The 6015-nt window shown below is 40.2% G+C and overlaps 1 non-coding gene across 1 annotated transcript; it reads left to right on the top strand.

Annotated features, from left to right (window-relative positions):
- The first annotated feature begins 420 nt into the window (after window positions 1-420).
- Window positions 421-524, top strand: LOC112739033 (small nucleolar RNA R71). Its single transcript, XR_003169974.1, has one exon. It is a non-coding gene; the product is annotated as a small nucleolar RNA R71 (small nucleolar RNA).
- Window positions 525-6015: the final 5491 nt, after the last annotated feature.

Below are 6015 nucleotides of genomic sequence, written 5' to 3'. Positions count from 1 at the left end.
CAGGGTTGTAGGTCTTGGAGTATGGATCATAGTTTTTCCTTGGTGAACTCCCAATGTAGTTGGCTTGCTCCTGACTCCCATCTGCTTCTTCATTCACTCCTTCTTGGATTGTTGATGAAGTGGAGATTGCTGCTACTTGGTTCATCTCCATCTTCTTGGTGAGGTCAGCCAGCTGCTGTGTAATGAGCTTGTTTTGGGCCAACAGAGCATCTACATTGTTTAGCTCCATTACTCCTCTTGTGTTCCCTCTTTCGGAAGCATAGAAGTAGTCGTTCTCTGCTACTGTTTCAATAACATCTATGGCTTCCTCAATGGTCTTATTCTTGTTCAAAGATCCTCCAAATGAATGGTCTACGGCCTTCTTTGACTCATAAGAGAGCCCTTCATAAAAAATTGTGCAGCTGCACCCATTCGTTGAACATGTCAGGTGGACACCTCCTTGTTAAGTCCTTGAACCTCTCCCATGCTTCATATAGAGTCTCACCATCTTATTGCCTGAAAGTTTGGACCTCAGCTCTCAGCCTATTGATTCGTTGAGGAGGGTAAAATCTTGCTAAGAATTTGTTGACCACGTCTTCCCAAGTTGTCAAGCTTTCCCTTGGGAAAGATTCCAGCCATTTGGCTGCCTTGTCCCTGAGTGAGAATGGAAATAAGAGCAGCCTATAGGCGTCAGGATGAACACCATTAGACTTCACTGTGTCACATATTCTCAGGAAGGTGGTTAAATGTTGATTGGGGTCTTCTTGAACACTTCCTCCAAACGAATAGTTGTTCTGAACAAGGGTGATGAGCTGTGGTTTAAGTTCAAAGTTGTTGGCATGGATTGTTGGCTTTTAGATGCTACTTCCACAATTTCCTGGGTTTGGATTGATGTAAGAGTCCAAAACTCTTCTATCCTCCCCAGCATGATTTGCTCTACCTCCTCCCCATGGTTGTGATCTTCTTCTTCATGATGGTTTTCCATGTTGTCTTCCATGTTTGTTTCAAAGAATTCCTCTTCTTCCTCAGCACCAACCACTTTCTTTCCTCTTGCCTCCCTCCTTAATCTAAAGAAGGTCCTCTCAGGTTCAGAATCGAAGGAAGTTGAAGCCCCGCTTCTTCTCCCTGTCATACAACCATCAAGTGCAAGCAAGAAAAGATAGGTGCAGAAAGTATTTGTGTCAGAATTACTGTTAGTTGTGGGTGATGCAATATATCAAACAGTTAGTGGGTTAGCAAATAGAATTGAAAATAACAAAGAAGAACAAAAGAGTAGAGGGGGAAGGGAAGAAGTTTAACTAAAACAAAAAGTAAATCACTCAAACAGAAAATGAAATTCACAAAATAAAAATGCTCAATCTAGTGATCTTCCAATTTAATCATTGTTGATGCACAATCAATCCCCGGCAACGGCGCCATAAACTTGATGCATAGAAAACTTGTCTCACAATAAATCTCCCTTCGGCAAGTGTATCGAATTTGTCGTCAAGTAAAAACTCACAATAGAGTGAGGTCGAATCCCACAGGGATTGATTGATCAAGCAACTTTAATTAGAAGAATGTTCTAGTTGAGCGAATCTAGAATTTGGGTTGAGAGTTGCAGAAAATAAAATAGCGGGAATGTAAATAACAGAAAAGTAAATGCTAGAATTAAAGGACTGGAAGCAAATGACTGAAAGTAAATTACAGAATTGTAAATGGGAATGGGGGATTTGCTCATAAAAGTAAATGGCAGAAATTAAAGAGAATGGGTAAGATCAGATATGGGGAGTTCATTGGGCTTAGGAGATGTTGCAATTCTCCGGATCAAGTTCATTTTCATCTCTTCCTCAATCAATGCACTCATTAATCTCCTTGGCAATCTTAAGTGATTGAATTACAATTTCTTGCAATTCAATCTCTCAAATCTTGATCAATAGCCAATTCCTTGGTGAATTGCTCATGAGAAGAGATGAAGTATGGTCACTGATTATACCACATGCATTTCCCAAATCAAGTATTGAGAGGGTTATAGTCACATACCCATCCAAATCCAATTTGGTCCAGCATGAGAAAGCATTTCTAGCTTGATCTCTTCATTCCTCTTTCAAGGTTCAAAAGAGATCCAAGTTTGAATAGCTTCTCTTCTAAGATAACTACTCAATTGGATGAAGATCGAAAGCTTTCAAGTAAAATCAAGAGAAAAGATAGAAGAAGAATAATGAAAATTAGTATTGATCCATCAAATTACAACAGAGCTCCCTAACCCAATGAAAGGGGTTTAGTTGTTCATAGCTCTAGAAAATGAAAACAAAGATGGAGAATACATCATAAAACTAGAAAATGCAGAGAAATTAAAATACAGAGAGTAGTTCTCTTTTTCCAGCCTCCAGAACTCCTTTACAATTCAAAGCTACTCCTATATATACTACTCTTCTCAGCTTCTAGTTTACTCTTCAAGTCTTGGGCCTTTGGATCTTGAGTTTGAAGCAGTTCTTTTCTTCATTTGGGCTTGGCTTTACTTGCAGAGAGAAAGTGCTAAGTGGGCAGAGACTTCAGCTCAGGGCATTAGGGGTGTTAACATTTAGTGAAAGTATAAGTTCGAGAACGTTAGTGACACTTAACATTTTCACTAACGTTCCAATGTACCCCTTTGCCTCACGTTAGAGCCCACGTTAACTATGTTAACGTGGCTTCTAACGTGGCCTTGCCAAACTTCGAGAACGTTAGTGACACTCAACATTGTCACTAACGTTCCAGTGTGCCCCTTTTTGCTTCACGATAAAGCTCCACGTTAACTAGGTTAACGTGGCTTCTAACGTGGCCTTGCCAACCTTCGAGAACGTTAGTGACACTCAACATTGTCACTAACGTTTCAATGTGCCCATAGATCTCACGTTAGAGTCCACGTTAACTAGGTTAACGTGGCTTCTAACGTGGCCATTCTTAGCCATCCCAACGTTAGTGACAATGTTGAGTGTCACTAACGTTGGCTCATCATTCACTCCTCATCGTTAGCTTCCATGTTAACTAAGTTAACGTGGCTCCTTGGGGGGTTGTGTGGTTGCTTCCAACGTTAGTGACAATGTTGAGTGTCACTAACATTGGCAACAACTCTCACTTCTTACGTTAGCTCCCACGTTAACCAAGTTAACGTGGGAGTTAACGTGGTGTGTTGCATCCTTAGGCTAACGTTAGTGATAATGTTGAATGTCACTAACGTTGGCTTCTCTTCCCCCTTTAACGTTAGAGGCCACGTTAACTAGGTTAACGTGGGCTCTAACGTGGCCACTCATGAGTGTTTGCCAACGTTAGTGACAATGTTAAGTGTCACTAACGTTGGCTCAACTTCCTTTTCCACGTTAGAGTTCACATTAACTTAGTTAACGTGACTCTTAACGTGGGCAATGATGGCTATGAGAGTGTCATTGGCAATCACTTTTCTCATTAACCTTGCAAGTTTCCTCCCTTTCCTTGCTTCCTTTGGTCCTGAAATCAAGCAATAGAGTGCATTAAAGTTTTCTAGTCCAAGTCATGGGCAATGCAACATACAATTTGTCACTAAACTTATGCAAAATCCTCATGAAATAATGTAAAATGCACAATGTATGCTTGAGTCAAGGTGTAAGTGAATATCTACCCAAAACTAGCTTATTTCCTAAGGAAATGCATGAAACTAACCTAAAATAGTAAAGAAAAAGGTCAATGAAACTGGCCAAGATGTCCTGGCATCAGTTATGTGTCTGTGGCATTTATGTATCCGGTGGTAATACTGGAAAACAAAGTACTTAGGGCCACGACCAAGTCTCATAAAGTAGCTATGTTCAAGAATCAACTTACTTAACTAGGAGAGTCAATAACACTATCTGGATTCTGAGTTCTATAGATGCCAATCATTCTGAACTTCAAGGAATAAAGTGAGATGCCAAACTGTTCAGAAGCAAGAAGCTAAAAGCCCCGCTCATCTAATTAATACTGATCTTCATAGATGTTTTTGGAATTCATTGTATATTCTCTTCTTTTATCCTATTGATTTTCAGTTGCTTGGGGACAAGCAACAATTTAAGTTTGGTGTTGTGATGAGCGGATAATTTATACGCTTTTTCGCATTATTTTTAGTATGTTTTTAGTATATTTTAATTAGTTTTATTATATTTTTATTAGTTTTTATTTAAAATTTAATTTTCTGGATTTTACTATGAGTTTGTGTGTTTTTCTGTGATTTCAGGTATTTTCTGGCTGAAATTGAGGGACCTGAGCAAAAATCTGATTCAGAGGCTGAAAAAGGACTGTAGATGCTGTTGGATTCTGACCTCCCTACACTCGAAGTGGATTTTCCAGAGCTACAGAAGCCCAATTGGTGCGCTCTCAGTTGCGTTGGAAAGTAGACATCCTGGATTTCCAGCAATATATAATAGTCCATACTTTGTCCAAGATTTGATGGCCCAAACAGGCGTTCCAAGTCAGCTCAAGAATTCTGGCGTTTAACTCCAAAACTGGCACAAAAGCTGGAGTTAAACGCCCAAACTGGCACAAAAGCTGGCGTTTAACTCCAAGAAAAGTCTCTACACATGGAAGTCTCAATGCTCAGCCCAAGCACACACCAAGTGGGCCTGGAAGAAGATTTTGCATTAATTACTTATTTCTGTAAACCCTAGGCTACTAGTTTTCTATAAATAGGACCTTTTGCTATTGTATTTGACACACTTGATATACTTTGATAAGACCTTTTCACGTTTGGGGGCTGGTCTCACGGCCATGCCTAGACCTTGTTCTTATGTATTCTCACGGTGGAGTTTCTACACACCATATATTAAGGTGTGGAGCTCTGCTGTTCTTCATGAATTAATACAAAGTACTATTGTTTTTCTATTCAACTCAAGTCTATTTCTTCTCCAAGATATTCATTCGTTCTTCAACTTGATGAATGTGATGATCCGTGACACTCATCATCATTCTCACCTATGAACATGTGCCTGACACCACCTATGTTCTACTAGCAATGGCTTGAATGCATATCTCTTGGTTTCTGATCTAAGATTGGAACCTTCGTGGTATAGGCTAGAATTATTGGCGGCCATTCCTGAGATCCGGAACGTCTAAACCTTGTCTGTGGTATTCTGAGTAGGATCTGGGAAGGGATGACTGTGACGAGCTTCAAACTCGCGATTGTGGGGCATGTGACAGACGCAAAAGGATCAATGGATCCTATTCCGACATGATCGAGAACCGACAGATGCTTAGCCGTGCGGTGACAGCGCATTTGGAACGTTTTCACTGAGAGGACGGGAAGTAGCCATTGACAACGGTGATACCCAACATAAAGCTTGCCATGGAAAGGAGTATGAATGATTGGAAGAAGGCAATAGGAAAGCAGAGGTTCAGGAGGAACAAAGCATCTTCATACGCTTATCTGAAATTCCAACCAAAGAATTACATAAGTATCTCTATCTTTATTTTATGTTTTATTCATCTTTTAATTATCAATTCTTCATCACCATCTGAATTCGCCTGACTGAGATTTACAAGGTGACCATAGCTTGCTTCAAGCCGACAGTCTCCGTGGGATCGACCCTTACTCACGTAAGGTTTATTACTTGGACAACCCAGTGCACTTGCTGGTTAGTTGTGCGGAATTGTGACAAAGTGTGATTCATGTTTAAGAGCTCCAAGTCCTTTGGCGCCATTGTTGATGATCACAATTTCGTGCACCAAATATATTATTTCCTTCTATATAAATATGTATAAGCCTTAGAATTGTCGTAACCTTTGATTAACGTTGGCATTATGGCTAGAGGTAAGGCTTAGGTTAATTAGGGTGTTACACACTCAAAAAATACAATCACCTTCTCTTCCCACCAACCCCACCACTTTAAATTCAAACTCCCCCTCCCCTCTCATCTTTCCCTCCAATATGACCGAACCACAACCCCCCACTCACTATAAATACCCCCTCATTCCATTCTTCAAACACACACCTTCTATGCTTAACCAAATACAATCTTACCTTGACCCTAGCCCTATTATAACCTCTGGATAAGTCCTCATGATCTTTGT

The sequence above is a fragment of the Arachis hypogaea genome, chromosome 13 (assembly GCF_003086295.3).
Source record: "Arachis hypogaea cultivar Tifrunner chromosome 13, arahy.Tifrunner.gnm2.J5K5, whole genome shotgun sequence".
Classification (NCBI taxonomy): domain Eukaryota; kingdom Viridiplantae; phylum Streptophyta; class Magnoliopsida; order Fabales; family Fabaceae; genus Arachis; species Arachis hypogaea.
This window is presented reverse-complemented; position numbering and strand designations above follow the sequence as displayed.